Source organism: Rhinolophus ferrumequinum, chromosome 3 (assembly GCF_004115265.2).
Source record: "Rhinolophus ferrumequinum isolate MPI-CBG mRhiFer1 chromosome 3, mRhiFer1_v1.p, whole genome shotgun sequence".
In the NCBI taxonomy this organism is placed as follows: Eukaryota; Metazoa; Chordata; class Mammalia; order Chiroptera; family Rhinolophidae; genus Rhinolophus; species Rhinolophus ferrumequinum.
Genome location: NC_046286.1, coordinates 18,215,314 through 18,233,032, shown reverse-complemented (window position 1 = coordinate 18,233,032; position 17,719 = coordinate 18,215,314).

Here is a 17,719-nt window from a genome sequence, read left to right as displayed (position 1 = left end):
GTATATACTAACTTCTGGGATACAAGACTTTAATATAAATATATATATGTATATATGTGTGTGTGTATACATACACATATAAACATTTTCTATATATAAATTATATATGTACATTTACATATAAATTTTATGTATATATGTATAGCTTCTATTATACTCAGGAATTGTGTTGATGAAGGCTAAAGAATGGCTTTGAAGGAAAAGGATTAACAGCTCGTCTTATTGCAGCATCTAACTAAAAGTTATGGGCTTATTTAAACATCTTGCTACATGTATTCTAAAAATAGGTCATGGATCTGCAGGGCCTGCCATGTGCTGAATACAACTCAAAGAATGTTCTTTATGCTGTGCCCTTCGCTGGTGGGGTTATTTATTATGTAACTTGTAATGTGTGGACTAAAGCCACATTAAGGAAAGGGTGCTAGTCATTTAATCTTACAGGTGTTAGCAAGGTATTTAAGCTGGGGCACCATATACCTGGTGGCTCTTTTATGCTGCTGTGATATACACACCTATCATCCTTGGGCTAACCTTCCAATAAAAACATATCTTATGTACAGTGCCTGGGGATATTGAAAAAGGAATCTGAGTATTTATCAGGATGTTGCTGGTATACAGTGCTGTGTTCTCTGGTCTGTGTCAAACTGGACTTAAAAATAGCTTTATTGGGGTCTTATGAGTTTAGTGTGTGATTCACATCTTTAATTCCACTGCAGTGGTCCCACAGTATACCAAAATACAATTTATGTATCCATTCTATCATGGATGGAAATGATGAATAAAGCTAAAATTTGTATTTCTATACACATTCATTATTAACAAGTGTATGCCTACCTAGGGGATTGTTTTAAAATAAGTTATTCGTATGTTTATCTTTTATTGATATTGACATTTTCTCAAAGTAATTATAGCAAATTATATTTACAGAAGCAGTATATGAGAATTCAAGTTTGGTTCACATTTTTCCAATTTTAGCCATTGTTCTGTGTGTGTAAATGCCATATCATGTTGGTTTTCACTTACTTGTTTCTCTCAAATAATGTTGATAAACTTTTCCACATACTTATTAACCATTAGATATGCTTTTTTTGTAAATTTCTATTTGAGTTTTGGGGCCATGTTTTTACTGATTTTTTTTCCCCTACTGATTGGTAGGAGTCATTTAACATTGGCTTATGATAAAATCTCATATAGTTGGAATCATACAGTATGCGATCCTTTCAGATTGGCTTCTTTCATTTTGTAACATATTTAAAATTCCTCCATGTCTTTTCATGGCTTGACAGCTCATTTCTTTTTATCTCTGAATAATATTTCATTGTCTTAATGAACTACAGTTCATTTATCCATTGACCTCCTTAAGGACATCTTGGTTCCTTCCAAGTTTTTGCAATTATGAAAAAAGTTGCTATAAAGTTCCATGTGCAGGTTTTGGTGTGGACATAAGTTTTCAGCTCCTTTGGGTAAATACTAAGGATCACGATTGCTGGATTTTATGCTAAGGATACTTTCAGTTTTGTAAGAAACTGCCAAGCTGTCTTAAAAGTGTCTGTACCATTTTGCGTTCCCATCAGCAATGAATGAGTGTTCCTGGATGGCACGTTGATCCACGTCCTCACCAGCATTGGGTGTTAGTGGTCAGCTTTTGGCCATTCTAATAAGTGTGGCGTGGTATCTCATTGTTATTTTAATTTGTATAATGCAGAACATATTTTTGTATGCTCATTTGCCATCTGTATATATTTTTGGTGAGGTGTCTGTTAAGCTTTTTTCCCCATTATGTAATCAGATTGTTTGCCTATTGTTGACTTTGAAGAGTTCTTTGTATATTTTGAATAATAATCCTGTATGAAATATCTCTTTTACAAATATTCTCTCGGTCTCTGGCTTGTCTTCTCATTCTCTTCACATTGTCCTTCACAGAGCAAAACTTTTTTTTATTTTAATGAGTCCATTTTATTAATTATTTCTTTAATGGATTATGCCTTTGGTGTTTAGATATCTAAATTGTCATCATCATACCCAAGGTCATCTAGGTTTTCTCTTATGTTATCTTCTAGTAGTTTTATAGTTTTTTGTTTTACATTTAACTCCCTGAACTATTTTGAGTTTTGTGTGTGTGTGTGTGTGTGTGTGTGTATGTGTGAGTACAATGTTTGTGTTTAGATTTGTTTTTTGCATGTATTGGTCTAGGAGATTTTCTTCTCCACTTGACCAGCAAAGAGAGTATACATTTTAAAACTATTTTTATTATCCAAGATGGTGAGGTTTTGATAGACCCAAAAGGATTGGATGTTATACTACTATTAAAATAGGCAATTCGTTTCTCTAATAAGTGGTGAATACAATTAAATCTATGTCATACCAAACTCAGAAAAAACAATCAAATGAGGATAAAATGGGTGAAAAAACCTACTTCTTTCAACCTACTTATATTTGACATATACAATATTTTATATTTTAAACTTATTGTCATTCTAAATTAAATAACTTTCTGTTGCTTAAATTTCAATGAGATTCTTTTGTATTACTTCTTCTTAAAATATGGATGTCATGAGTTTGATCAAGAAGATCTTTCAGTTCAGAGCTCTTGTTCTGATGTTAGACAGGAATGGACATTCAAACACTTATTCCTTCAAATCTTTATAAGTAATTAAATCTTTAAGACCTTTATTTTCATAATTTCTAGAAAAAAATATTCTCAGTGAGCTATGAAGAGTAATTGAAATAATATAGAAACAATTTTTCCCTGGAAATTTTTTTAACATTCATTAACGTTGTAGATAATCTGCTTCTAAATATCATTGGCTGGGTCCTCAACATGTGCCTACGTACTACATTTGTACATGCAAGCACATTGGGGGGATATCAAATTAGTTTATTAAAAGGAATGACAAAAATGCAAGGAAGATGAATTGGTACAATTGATGAAAGGAATAGGTAAATCAAACGTGTGTAGTGCATTGGAAAGTCACCCCAAAGGCTGTGGGAAGGCCAGCTAGGGCTGAGTTCTAATTTTTACTATCGCCCCATGTGTACTTGTCAAAGTGATTGCTGTGTCATATTCCAGGTCCTCATCTTTGCAAGTTGATTACACAGCCAGCCAGCTCTGTGACAGATTTTACCTGTTCTCTCACATTGTAAGTCCCAAGGAAGTCATATAAGTGAGGTCACTTTTTTCAGTGGGCTGTTTTTACAATTCCAATAGTGACTAATTCACACATTTTCCCAAGTGTCGTGTACACTCCACTGCATTCAGCTCACTCTCCCATTCTTCCCATTCTGGTTTCTTGGTATCCTGGAGTAAGATTTGGCCATCCCCTTGTTTTGTATCTTTATCAGTTTCTCAATATATTCTCTCCCTTTATAATGTTTGGTAAAGCCGCATCATTATAGTCAAAGAAGTAAGACATGAAAAAGTAAGCATGGGAGGCATAGAACTCCAGGTTGATGTGACAGTTGATGATGACCTCCAAATTCTGTTGCTAGGTCTGGCGCATTCGTTTTTGGGGATGTGTGCCAAGTATGAATAATGGTTCACATTTGAACAGTATCAGAAATAAATCTGAGAAAAGAGAGCAAAAATCAGAACATAGTATTGGGATGCATGATATAAGGTTTTTGTTTAATGACATGCATAGTTCTGCTTACAAGATATATATAACTTAGTTAGGATGACTTCTGGAGTTGTTAGCAAATCCCCATTCTTATTAACATATACACTTTAAGTTAATATATATAAAATGGACTGTGATAATGCACTTGTCCTTTTTTAACCTCAGTGTGTACATCTATGCAATAAAATAATTTCTATGGTAAATTCTAACTTTAAGCTCCTAGGTGTCATAATATTCAGCATTTTGACCATTTTGATATTTGAATGAGAAATATATTTAAAATGTGTGTGAAAAAAATTGATGGACTTATTGAAGCCTCATTTTTAGCTGGATGTTTTACCAAATCAAATTCACTACCGTGTAATTATAATGTCACTTACAGTCTTCCACAAAAAGGGCATTTTCAGATTAGAACAGACAGATGATATTTTTTATGAAAATAAAATAGACTTTTCCTCGTGATGAGTTCTTTGCACATGACACTATTCAAAGCAGAAAGCAAATGGTCTCAAAATTGATCAGCCTCAGTAGTCACAACTATTTGCTGGGCAATATTTAAAATTAAAAGACTGCTTCCTTAATTCGTTAATACAGCTCTCCTTCTCTGTGTATTTTGTTCTTTTATGCAATAACTATAGTCATTTATTTCCAATATTTGGAGAAGCATGATATGGGAGAGGAAAGAAAAACTGAAAATATAGCAATAAAAATAATGTATGAGAGATAGTTAATCAATACATGATGGTGAGGCTAAAATTAATGACATTTTTTTCTCTTTTTATATCTTAACTGTTACATTTCTTCTTACAGCTTTTTGGAGATTTAAACTTTCTGTTCCAAAGGAATTTCACAAGATTAATTTTATGATATAACTCTGGATAGACAAATGTCTTTTTCTTTATAAGGAAATTTTCTAGCAGACATTTTCATTGTTTTTCTCCTTTTTCTGAGGTTTGTATGGTTGTGTGTTAGGGAAGTTCTATATCAAAGTAGATGTAGTAAATGTCATATAGTGATTAAAATAAAATGCTGTGATGCGTGGAGCTGGTCAAAAGGTATAAACTTCCAGTTATAATTTAGTCGTGGGGATGTAATATACAGCATGGTGACTATAATTAGTAATACTGTATTGAGTATTTGAAAGTTGCTAAGAGTATATCTTAAAAGTTCTCATCACAAGAAAAAATAATTTGTAATATGTATGGTGATGGATGTTAACTACACTTATTGCTGTGATGATTTTGCAGTGTATACAAATAAAAAGCATTATGTTGCATACTTGAAATAAATATAATGTTATATGTTAATTATATATCCAAAATTTAAAAAGAGAGAGTGAATGGCAGAAGGACCTCTGGATCTACTGTAGCTATATTGAAATATAGGGTGAGGAGCCTTCTGGGGAAAAAAAGGATAATATATATTAGAATGTTTTGTATTCTTGAAAATGTTATTGGAAGTGCTTCCCGACCCTTAAAGTACTCCCTGTGAAATAGGAAAGAATATGGTTGCTTTATATCAGCAAGTATGAACCAAATTTGATGTGACATCCTGGGACTAATGTTGGCCCCTGGAGGTGACTTCACATGTAAATCAAGAATAGCTGGATCACGGTATATCCTCTCTGGACATTGACACCTTCTACTCCAACTGGTTGCTGCTATAGACTGAATTTGTCCTCCCAACATTCAAATATTGAAACCTAATCGTCAATGTGATGGTATTTGTAGGTGGGGCCTTTGGGAGATGATTCAGTCAGGAGGGTGAAGTCATGAGTGGGATTAATGCCCTTATTAAAGAGGCCCCAGAGACCTTCCTTGCCCCCTCGTGCTGTACGAAGACACAGAAAGAAGCAAGCCATCAATGAACCAGGAAGCAGGCTCTCACCAGACACCAAATCTGCCGGCACCTTGGACTTCCCAGCATCCAGAAATGTGAGAAATAAGTTTCTGTTGCTCATGAGCCAAAAAATTAAATAAATAAAACATTTTTTAAAATAAATAAAATGCTATGGCTGGAAAAGGAGGAGGTAATCACTTAAAAAAATATGCAAAGAAGACATCACATAAAATGGATGAGATTTGGTATTAAACAAATTCCATGAAGGCAGAAATCATCTGTTTTGTTTTCTTGTCTCACGAGAGGACAGCCGAGTATGTGACATATAGTAGATACTTAATACACATTAACTGACTTACTAGGTAGATGGACGGATAGAAGAAAAGAGCAAAACTAAAGATACAATCTTTAGGAATCCCCAATTTATGGAGCAGGAAAAAAAGAGGTACAAAGTAGGGAGCTTTCAGATAAATGCAACAGAAACAGACATGGGCCCATAAAAGGGAAAAAATCATTTGCAGGAAGACTTGTTGGACAACAGTATCAAATGTTAAGAATTGCCAGAAGATGAGGCCCTGTTTGATAAAGTGAGCATAAATTAGGTATCTCATTTTAAGAATATTCCAAGTGTGTCTGACTGTATGATCCTCTAAGTACTAAATTACAAGGATAAACAATAACACTTAAGAGTTGAAATAAGAGTATTCAGAGTAACAATTTACTTTTCAGTACTTCTACGTTTATGTGCCTTGTTGTGTCTGCATCACTTGAGTTTTAATGAATAAAAATCCAATATTAACAACAGAGATATGTGTTATCTCAAGTCTCCATGCCTACTGAAAGCTTTACCTTGAGTTTACATAATCACTAATAGGTGTCATTATTAACTGTCTCTTAGCTATTAGAAACGTGGGCAAAATGTCTAGATGGACAGGCCTGGCTGTCCAAGAATTAGATAGAATATTCACATACATAACGATAATGGTAAAATTCACTTATTTACTTACCACAATCCATATAAAAAAGGTTTGGGTCCACCCTTGGGTTAGTAGCCTGAAAATTGTGGAATTCCTACTGCACCACCTTGCTTATTATCACTATTAAAATCATTTACTAATTGCCTAGCCATGCATGACATTACACGACCAATTAGACAAAACAACTTATAGTAATGATTTTTGACACTTCCAGTTGATGTGGAAATGCAAGTTCAAAGTATTATATCACACAGAATTTCCTATAATTCTTTGTGCTAAAACTTGTATTAAATCTTTTGACTATGAGATTACTAATTGCAAGACTGCAGAGAAAAATTCAATCTGAGAAATTCTTCTCTTTGGTATCTATGTTTATCTTCATAAAACTGCTTGTCTTCTGTTTACACAAATGTCTTTAATAGAGATTTCTCAGTTTACTTAAATCTTTAAGGCGTTCTATCTCAATTGCTATTCACTTTATATTATTTATCTTTTAAAAATCTATGCATTTGGATTTTATATATAATGAATTTCTCTTAAACTTTTAAGTTAAGGCCCTTGTCTCCATTAAATAAGAAAATTCACATTTTAAATTTTACTTTATTTTAATAGACTTGCTTTTTTAGAGCTTTTTAAATACACAGCAAAAGTGACAAGAAGGTAGAGATCCCCCCTGTACCTCATGCCCCCACCCCAATGCACAACCTGCCCCATTGTCAATTTCCACCACCACAGTGGTATATTTGTTACAACTGATGAATCTACATTAAGCCATCATCACCCAGAATCCATTGTTTACATTAGGGTTCACACTTGGGGTTGTACATTCTAAGGGTTTTGACAAATTTGTAATGACATCCGCCATTTACAATGATGGATTTACACCTACATACAGAGTAGTTCCCTGCACTAAAAATCTGTTATACCTATGCATCCCTCCCTCCCCCAACTCCTGGCAACCACTGATTTTTTACTGTTTTCATAGTTTTGCCTTTTCCAAAATGTCATATAGTTGGAACCATATAGCATATTTAGTCTTTTTATGCTGACTGGCTTCTTTCACTTAGTAATGTGCATTTTAGGTTCACCCATATCTTTTCATGGCTTGATAACTCATTTATTATAGCATTGAATAATATTCCATTTCTGAATATATCATAGTTTATCCATTCACCTACTGAATGCCATCGTGGAAGCTTCCAACTTTTGGTAATTATGAATGAAACTACTATAAACATCTGTGTGCAGTTTTGCTGTTGACATAAGTTTTCAGCTCCTTTGGGCAAATACCAAGGAGCGTGTTTGCTGCATCACATGGTGAGAGTATTTTAGTTTTGTAGGAAACCACCAACCTGTCTCCCAAAGAGGCTGTATATACCATTTTGTATTCCCACCAGCAATGAAGGAGAATGCTTCCCATTCTCACCAGAATTTGGTTCTCAGTGGATTTTGGTCATTCTTAGATATGTAGTGGTAGAAATTCATTTTTTAAAAACGTCATATTTTGTACTTGTGACCCTGTGTTGGCCTTTTTGCTGGACTCATTATCTCCATGCTATTACACACCTCACTCCACAAATAAAAATTAACTCATAGTATGCCAAAAATATAAAAGTAGAAAGCTCAAACACTAAAACTTCTAGAAGAAAATATAGGTAAAAACCTTTGCATCTTTAGATGTGCCATTTCTCAATAAAACTGCATGGAAAAAAATCTGATGACTATTCTGTACACGAACCCTTCTGCAAGAGGCAGAATACCCTCCTGTGCCATTTCTAGATGCATCAATTAAACATACACTAATTTTTTCCTTCTGTAAATTGATTGCTAGGAACAGTATAACGGAGGTTCTACTTCTCAAAGATTCCAACCATCCTGGAATTTTTTCTATTCATTAATCTGTTCTCCTGCCAAAATCTGTCCACCTTTCAAGACCTGTCTCTCTTTTTAAATCTTTATTCCATCTGCCCTCCAATCAAACCAAGTATTATTGATTTGTAAACAGTTATTTTACAAGAATAACAGGGGCAATTGGCCCCTGCAACAAAAAGGCAAATCTGATGTGGCAAATAGTGTCACATAATGCTGTTTTCAGAGAAAGAGTGTTTAGAGTTCCCTTGAGCTGTCTGTGGAGTGGGTAGAATAAGGAAGAAGACTGACCCGCAGTTTCTTCCCCTACTACTCATCTATGAAAGCTTATATGTCTTTCACACCTCGTATATTGAATTCATTCATCTAATCCCTCACTGACAGCAGACTGAAAGGACGATATTGAAAAGAGTATAAATAACGTGAGAGTAAGAGTGGAATATAGTTTAGGTCCTTTGTGAGTGTCTCTGACTGAATTTTTCACATTGGGTTTTCTTCAAAACTCAAGATCTTTACAGCTTCATGAAATAAGAGAATTTTTATGGCACGCATAGAAACTGTTTCAAAGATACACATAAAAGTTGGTGATTTGAACTTCCATTTCATCCTAAATCTTTACAAATGTTATGGGTTGATAATTCATTAAAACCTCTCTGAACATCATTGTTTCTCTGAGTGTGTTTCCGATGTTTTCTTTGTCTCTTCAGATTGTATTCTTTTTGGTTTGTTTGCTTGTTTTGCTTTTTAGCATACCTTGTCATTTTTTAAAGCTGGAAATGATGTAGTGGAACTGAGGTAAACAAGCTTTTAGCATGTGCAAGTGTTTGTGTTTATATGGCTTGGAGTTAAATTGTGTTTACTGTAACTGTAACTAAAATTTCCTCTGTTTTCCTTGATTTGGTCTCCCTTGTCTTTAAAGCCTTCCTAGAGACTTAAATAGTGTAAATCTTGTCTTTCTTGTATCCTAATACCCTACTCTGTTAATGTGGAAGTAAAATACGGGGCAAAGGAGCATTCTATAATTCTATGATTACGTTTCATCTTTTAGTAAGGCTATGTCCTGGCTGTGAACTTCACAAGTGCTCCTCAGTTTTCCCCACCCACCCCCCCGCCCCCCCCCCCCCTTAGGTGAGATGGGAAAGCTAGAGAAGGCTGGAGTTGGTTATTTCCATTTTCTCATATTGTTTAGGTTCTGGTTAAACCCGTGATGGTTAGGCTCTGGGGTAAAATAATTTTCTATAAGAAAAGGCCTTTGTTAAGGAGAACAGAACACACTGGGAGTATTTCAAAATGGCTATTTTGAAAGCATGAGCAGATTTTTTCCAATCTTCGTCCTGATATGGCAGTGAGGCTCTTGATGGTAAAATGCATGGAAAAAAAGTGTGAGGTCCTCAATAAAACTGGGCTCCCAGGAGTGTTTACCCCTCTACATTCAGTCTCCGTCAATCAGTGAATTATCCTTGAAGGGCTCCTACCAGTTGGTGAGTGTAGCAGCAGCTTCTGCTCCCAGGAAGCTATGATTCTCTTTTCCTACCTGTCTCTCCAGGTTTCAGGATTGTCGTTTGTTTGTTTGTGAATTCAATACTTAGATGGTTATAAAAGTAGTTATTGATTTTAAGTTTATTCAACATTTTTGTTATTGTTGTGAGGATAAGAATGACGATTTCCAAGCTCCTCCTGGTCATGTTGAACCAGAAACCAACATCAGTGTTTTTAATCACAAAATGAAATTATCTCTAGGGTTGCTTTCAGGTCAAATACTGTATGTTTTGAATTTCACCTTATTATAGAATACTAAAATAATTTTTAGATATTTGGTACTAATACAATTGAATGGTAAATGTGTATATGACTGATGTCAGGGTTCCATTATATCACTGTGGTGCCATTTTCCAGAGCTGTTTTTAAAATATGAACATTTGCTCCTAAATTGCAATGTTTCATTAAGAGGTCGTTCCAAGGAGTTCTTACCAAGAATAGCACACGCAGATAGTGTTTCCATTCACAGTTACTGACTAGCACGCTGAGTGTTTTATTTGAATTCACTCTATTAACCTTTATAAAAGATCTAGGAAGTTGTCCATATGGTAATTTTAAAAAATTGTATCAGCCTCCTTAAAGTCACTTGAAGGACTGGGGGAGGAAAAGAAAATGTTCTTTTCATTAATTCTTTAACCATGCTTTCTCTTACTCTCAAAGCACGCACATTTGTCCATTTTAGAGATATCTTTGCAATCCATTTAGAGAGCTCTTACTGCTGTCACAATCAAGTTCAACATGTGGCAGCAGAGCAATACGTACAAGCATATATTTCTCCCACAAAATTTGGAGAGGCATGATACAGGACGAGTTTTTAAAAAAATGTAATAAAATTATGACTTTCACATTAGGATTCATAAATACATATTGATTAAGTAAAGTAAATAAAATAAATTTCATGAATATCTGTCTTGTGCCAGTGTTTAGAAATAAAATTTTAATTTCGTCTTTCTCATCTTGCAAAATTTCCAAATACCCATCACACTTTTATATTACTTTGATATATATTTTGTATTAGGACCAAGTAGTGTTGTGTTGAAAAGAGTTTTACAATTTTCTGATTCATTTCAAGCACAGTATTAATTATTAAACCTGAAGAAGAAAATGTAGAAGAGTGACAAAATCAAAATTGAAGGTTGTGATAATATTGCCCATCAGAGATTTTATTTCCAATCAAGATTTAAAATATTGTTTCCCGGAATTCCTAATCAAGAGAGGATGACATAAAAGCACAATGAGTCAAACAAATAAAGACCTAAGGGAAGATAAAGGTGGAGGTAGCCATGTTTGCGAGGAAGTTCTAGGAAATTTTTCACAGAAAAGATAATACTGGAGCAAGGGGCATGGACTCTATTGCTTTTGTCTTTCATGGTAACTAGAGCCAAACTTAAGACTCTTAATAAGCAATTGATGAACTAATATTTGAGGAGGATGAAAGAGGAATTCAAGAAGGAAAAATAAAGTGATAAGAATAAAACTTATACTCTCTCCTAAAAATGCCCCCATCATATTAATTCAAAAGCCTAAGTCAGGGATGGCAAACTTTCTGTAATGGTAAAGTGTCAGGTAGTAAATATTTTGGGCTTTATAGGCCACTACTTTCTCTGTTGCAATTAACTATGTCATGGACAGAAACAGCCATAGACAACATATAAACAAATGACTGTGGCTGTATTCCAATAACATTTTATTTACAAAAATTATCAATGGGCCAATTTTGCCTGATAGTCATTTCCTGACAATTGATCTAAATCCACATGGTTTGGAAAAACTTCCTATGTCGTGGCTGGATTATAATTCCATTCTATTCTTTCCTCCCAGAAGCCAGAAGTAGAAAAAAATGTCACAGCAATATCGTGAATATGAACTATGAAACTTTTAATGGTGAAGGTGAAATGATCTGCAAAGAACAGGAAAATATTTCTTTCTTCATTAGATCTGTGACTTATTTTGTAGGCCATTACATAAGTATTACAAACAATGGATAACAGAATGTAATAAAGAGATATATAAGACTGGGATAGGATCATTTTATACCATCGTTCAGAGGTGAGAACATCTGCTCACGTATCTTTGTAATGAATAAGAAAGAAAATTGAATATGAAAACTTGAACAATACAGAAATAGCTGTCATGAAGTTACACAACACTCAGAGAGTTGTTTTTAAGGCAGTGTAATTCCAAGAACCAGTTCCATTTCCCATGGAGTTAGTGGCTACGAGTAGATCATGGTGAACCCTAGGCAATCCAAAAATTTAGAGGAAGATAATTTTTGAAAACAAGATTTCAGTAGTTCTACCCTGTCCTTCACTTTTCAGAAGCCACTTTGGAGTTAAGAAATGAAAGACTCTAGATTTGTGTGATTTCAAACGCTGTGGCAAAAACAAATGCCCTTTGTGAGTGATCCTGAACAAATGCAAAAAAAAAACACTGAATGTGTAGAACACTTGCAATATTCCCTCGCCCGTTGTCACTTTGAATAGATATGTGCAGCAACGTTCAATGGAGGAAAGTATTACTATTAAGGATTCAAACCCCTTTAGACAAAAGTTTGGGTCACATCTCCAGAAAAGCCACCAAACCTGGTGATGTGACAGCTAAGGGTGAAGAATGTTTAGAATGGACAGTTGGGGAAGGGGAGGATAGGTATCAATTGAGACTCAGTGATGAATCGTAGTGAAGGAGGCTGAGATTCCGCCTACTATTATCCTTTTTAGGCTTGGCTGTAGGAAGAAGGATCCATGAGAATCACAGAGGAGCTGCTGTTCAAACCTAGGTGGAGAAGTAAATTTGCATGACACAAAGGGCTGATTTACTTATTTATGTATTTATATTTATTTATTTTAATTGATGTTTATTGGGGTGACAAGTGTTAGTGAAAGTACATAGATTTCAGGTGTATAATTCTGTATTACATCATCTACATATATATATCATATTGTGTGTCCACCACCCAAAGTCAGTTCTCTTTCCATCACCATAGATTTGATTCGTTTTACCCTCATCTACTACTCTTCTCATCCTCTACCCTCTTGTAGCCACTAAACTATTGTCTGTGTCTATGAGCTTTTGTTTCTTCATTTGTTTCTCTTATTCCTTTGTTGTTTTCCGTTTTAGATACCACACATCAATGGAATCATATGGTTCTCGACTTTCTCTGTCTGACTTATTTCACTTAGCATTATAATCTCAAGATCCATTCATGTTGTCGCAAATGGCACTATTTCATCTTTTCTTATGACAGAATAGTATTCCACTGGGTATCTACCCCAAAATCTGAAAACATTCATCTGTAAAGATATATGTGCTCTGATGTTCCTTGCAGCTTTATTTATAAAGAGAAGACTTAAAGGACCACCAAAATGTGACTATAACTAATCAAGGGCTCCAGGTGATATAGACTTTGAGATCCTTTGCTGCATTTGTGCTGAGGCCACAATCTACCCAGACTGGTCCCAGTCAGTGACTGGTTATAGAGAGGTTTCTAAGGCAGACACATCCCTGAGAGATGCGGGATTCCTCAGCTTGCTGGTTTGGTGGGGAGTACTCCACTATGACGTGGCTGAACCCTTTTTAGGCTGCACAGCAGCCTAAGATGCGTCCATCCAAATGTTTCCTTTGTTTCATTCAGGATCAGCCTTGCATCACAGTCTGATGGCTCTCCTAACCTTTCCTGACCCTCTTCTTTTTTGACTCCTACAAGCATTTCTGCTAATAAAATCCCAGCACATTTAATTCTGTATAGGCATATATTTCTTGCACACATAGACTATACACATTTTGCCACTAGTTTAAGTAAATAATTTAAAGTAGTTTTTCCAACTTCATCTGCAATATTGCAGAACAGTTAAGAAATATATTTAAAAATGAATTTTATTATATACATAAAAATGAAGACAACATAACTAGCAATGTTTTCTGACAAGTTACAATTCATTGTGTCCTCATGACAATAAACACAAATTAATAACATACATTAATATATCTTAATTAGAGTGGATATAGTAATATTTATAATTTCAGGGCAAAGGGATTGTGGAACTGAAAAAAAATAGCTAATCTTCCTAATTTGGGATCAAAATTTATATAATCAAATATGATTGAAATCTACCAAAGAAAAGACATAAACATGAGCTTATCATGCTAATAAATGATAGAAAGAATACTGTGACAAAGTACATGAAAATTACAACCAATATATCAGCATAAAGTTATAGTAATTTAATAAAATGATTAATATTTTTATTTAAAAAGAACAAATAAGAACTTTAAAAATCTCAGAAATTAGATTGCTTAGATACAGGTAGATGTAAAATATGAACTGTCCTATCTCAGAAATAAATATTTTAAATTCAGAAATGAAGTCAAAATTAGAACAAATAAAAAAAGTAAAAGACTGAATGGGTAGCACATGAATAAAGGACAGATATGAATAAAGGAAGCATTAAGCATACTGAAAGAAAAAAATTTAATATTCAAAATAAAGTAATATGTATAAACACAGGCAATGGGGATTCAATATATCTGTAACTGGATTTTTCTAAAAGGAAAAGCAAAGAGTGGAATAAAATAATGACCATTTATATAAGTATATAAATGTTCCAAAATACCAAAGCAATTACAAAAAAAAAAAAAAAACAAAAGGAAACTGCAGAGTGAAAGAATATTCAATACTCATATGAACACATATGTGGAAAATATTACATTAAAAAATTGGCATACAAAACTAAATGAAGAGAGAATTCTGCTATAATGGGGATGAGAAAGCACCAGGAATCTCTCTCCCCACCTTGACAACAATTGCACTGGCAGAATCTGTCTGCTGTATCTATTTTAGATGTTTCCAGTCACCAAGTCGTGCACTAAGAGGAGAGTGGCTATTATTGTTGTGCCTTCCCCCATCATTACAAGCTCCTCCCCTTCCAGCAGAAGTGATTTCCAGTGAATTTAAAATGTTGACTCCCTTCCTCCCCCTTTATTTTTCTTTTCCTTTTTTAGAGCCAGACATTAAAGACTAAGCCATTCAAAGCAACTGCATATTTGGGGGCAAAAATTAGAAAGTGATTATGCACGGCCAGGGAACGGCACAGAAAAGACCTGGGAAAGCCGTTAGTGTTTTGCAGCGACAGCATACATAAACAAAAATAATAACAAAAACAACAAACCCTGTGGAAGGGAAAAGAATATGATTTCCAGAGATACCACATTATTAAATTCAAATGTGGAATTTTCCAAAAAAAATCTGAAGGCATACAAAGAAACTTGAAAATATGCCCCATCCAAAGCAAACAAATTTAACAGAAACTATCCCCCTTAAAAGGCCTGATTGTAATCTACTAGACAAAGATTTTAAAACTGTCCTCAAGGTGCTCAGAAAAGTAAAAGAAGATTCTTACTACTGCCATGTGCAACAAAAGCAAAGAGAACCTTTACTGTAGTATGTTCTTATAGTCCCTTTTTTTCTGAAAGAAATTCTGTGAACAGGGAAGGCGTAAAATTAAGCATTTTGTATGTAAATTTTCATGTTAGATTGATGTGATTTTCCCCATAATATTTATTCTTCTTTTAAAATTCGGATGTATTTCATATAACATAAAATTTATCATTTTAAGGTATTCAGCTCAGGAGGATTTTAGTATATTTACAATGTTGTACAAGCATCACCACTACCTAATTCTAGAGCATTTCCTTAATGGCAAAAACCCCTTATCTTACTTAGCATTTACTCTCAAATCCCTCTTCCCCTCATTTCCTGTCTAATAATTCATTGTCTCTATGGAATTGACTATTGAGGATTTTTCATATAAATAAACTCATACAATAGATGGGCTTATGTGTCTGATTTATTTTATTCCACTTAATACTTTCAAGGTATAGTTATACTGTAGTATGTATCAGTAATTTATTCTTTTTATGGCTGAATAATATTCTACTGTATGGATATACCATATTTGTTTACCCATTCATCAGGTGATGGATAGTTGGATTGTTTCCACTTTTTAACCATATCTAGTTGTCTCAGGACTATTTTTTGAGAGGAGTGTTTTTTCCCCATAAAATTATCTTGGCACTTTTATCGAAAAATCAATTGAACATAGATGTATGAGTTGTTGTTTTCTCTAGACTCTCAATTCTAATCTGTTGATTTATGCGCCTCTTCTTATGTCAGTACTACACTGTCTTGATTACTGTGGCTTGGTACTAAGTTTTAAAATCAGAAATGTAAGTTGTCTTTGTTTTTCTTTTTTAAGATTGTTTGCCTATTTGGGGTTTCTTGCACTTCCATATCATTCACTGTATCCCATAAGCTCTGGTTTGTTTTATTTTTGTTCTCATTAATCCAAAGTATATTCTAATTTTTATTTTTACTTTTTTTTGAACCACTGCTCATTTAGGAATGTGTTGTTTACTTTTCACATATCTGTGAATTTTCCAAATTTACCTCTGTTATTGATTTCTAAGTTTATTCCATTGTAGTCAAAGAACATACTTTGTATTAGTTCATTTAATTAAATAGATTGATACTTGTTTTATTCCTGATATATGGCTATCCTGGAGAATGTTTAATGTTCACATGAGAACACGTGTTCTGCTTCAGATGGTTGGAGAGTTCTACATATTAGTTAGTTAATAGACATAGTGAGTTAATAGGTCTACTTAGTTTATAGTGTTGTTTAATATTTCTGTTTCCTTGCTGACCTGTCTAATTGTTGTATCCATTATCAAAAGTCAGATAGTAATGTCTCAAACTATTATTTTTGAATTGTCTCTTTCTTCCCTCAATTCTGTCATGTTTTGCTTCATGCATTTTGGGGCTCTTATGTTAGGTGCATAAAGTTTATAATTATTATGTCTTCTTGATGGATTGACCATTTTTTCTTTATATAATGGCCTTCTTTATCTCTAGTAACAATTTCACCTTTTAAGTTTATTTTGTCTGATATTAGTACAATCACAGCCGTTCTCTTTTAGTTGTTATTTGCATGGACTAGCTTTTTATATTCGTTTGCATTCAACTTATTTGTGTCTTTGAATCTTAAGTGAGTCTTGGGTCATTTATTTTTTAATTTAGTCTACTAATCTCTGCCTTTTAATTGTAAAAGCAATCCATTTATATTTAGTCTAATTACTGAAAAGAAGTAATTATTTCTGCCATTTTGCTATTGGTTTTCTAAATGTTTACTGTCCTTTCTGTTCCTCAATTTCTCTATTACTGCCTTATTTATTTATTTATTTATTTATTTATTTATTTATGTTAAGTAAATAGTTTCTTGTGCAACATTTTATTTCTCTGGTGGTTTCTTTTAGGAATTTTATAGTTATTTTCCTAGAGATTGCAATGAAAATTACAATTAAGCTAAGAATCTAGTTTGTATTAATACCAACTTAATTTCAATATTACACAAAAGTTTTGCAATTTGTAGCTCCATCCTCCTCCCCTTTGTGCTATTATTGTCACAAATTACATCTTCTACATTCTGTGCCCACAGACATAGACTTATTGTTTTATGCAGTTGTCTTCTAAATCATGTAGAAAAAAAGAGTCACAGACAAAAATACAATTATACTGTCTTTTATATTTACCTATAGAGCAGGGGTGTCCAAAGTGCGTCCTGCGGGCCAACTGCAGCCCGCGGGCCAACTGCAGCCCGCGGGCCAACTGCAGCCCGCAATCCGTTTTTAATTGGTCCGCAGCAAATTCCAAAAATATATTTAGTTTACTTAAATAAACCAGGTGAGGCAATGCGTACTTCACCTCGAGTGAGTGGCCTGGCTCTTTGTGCATTTTACCTCATATGGCCCTGGGTGAAAAACGTTGAAAAAAGTTTGGACACCCCTGCTATAGAGTATATAATGATCTTCACTGGTATTTTTTAT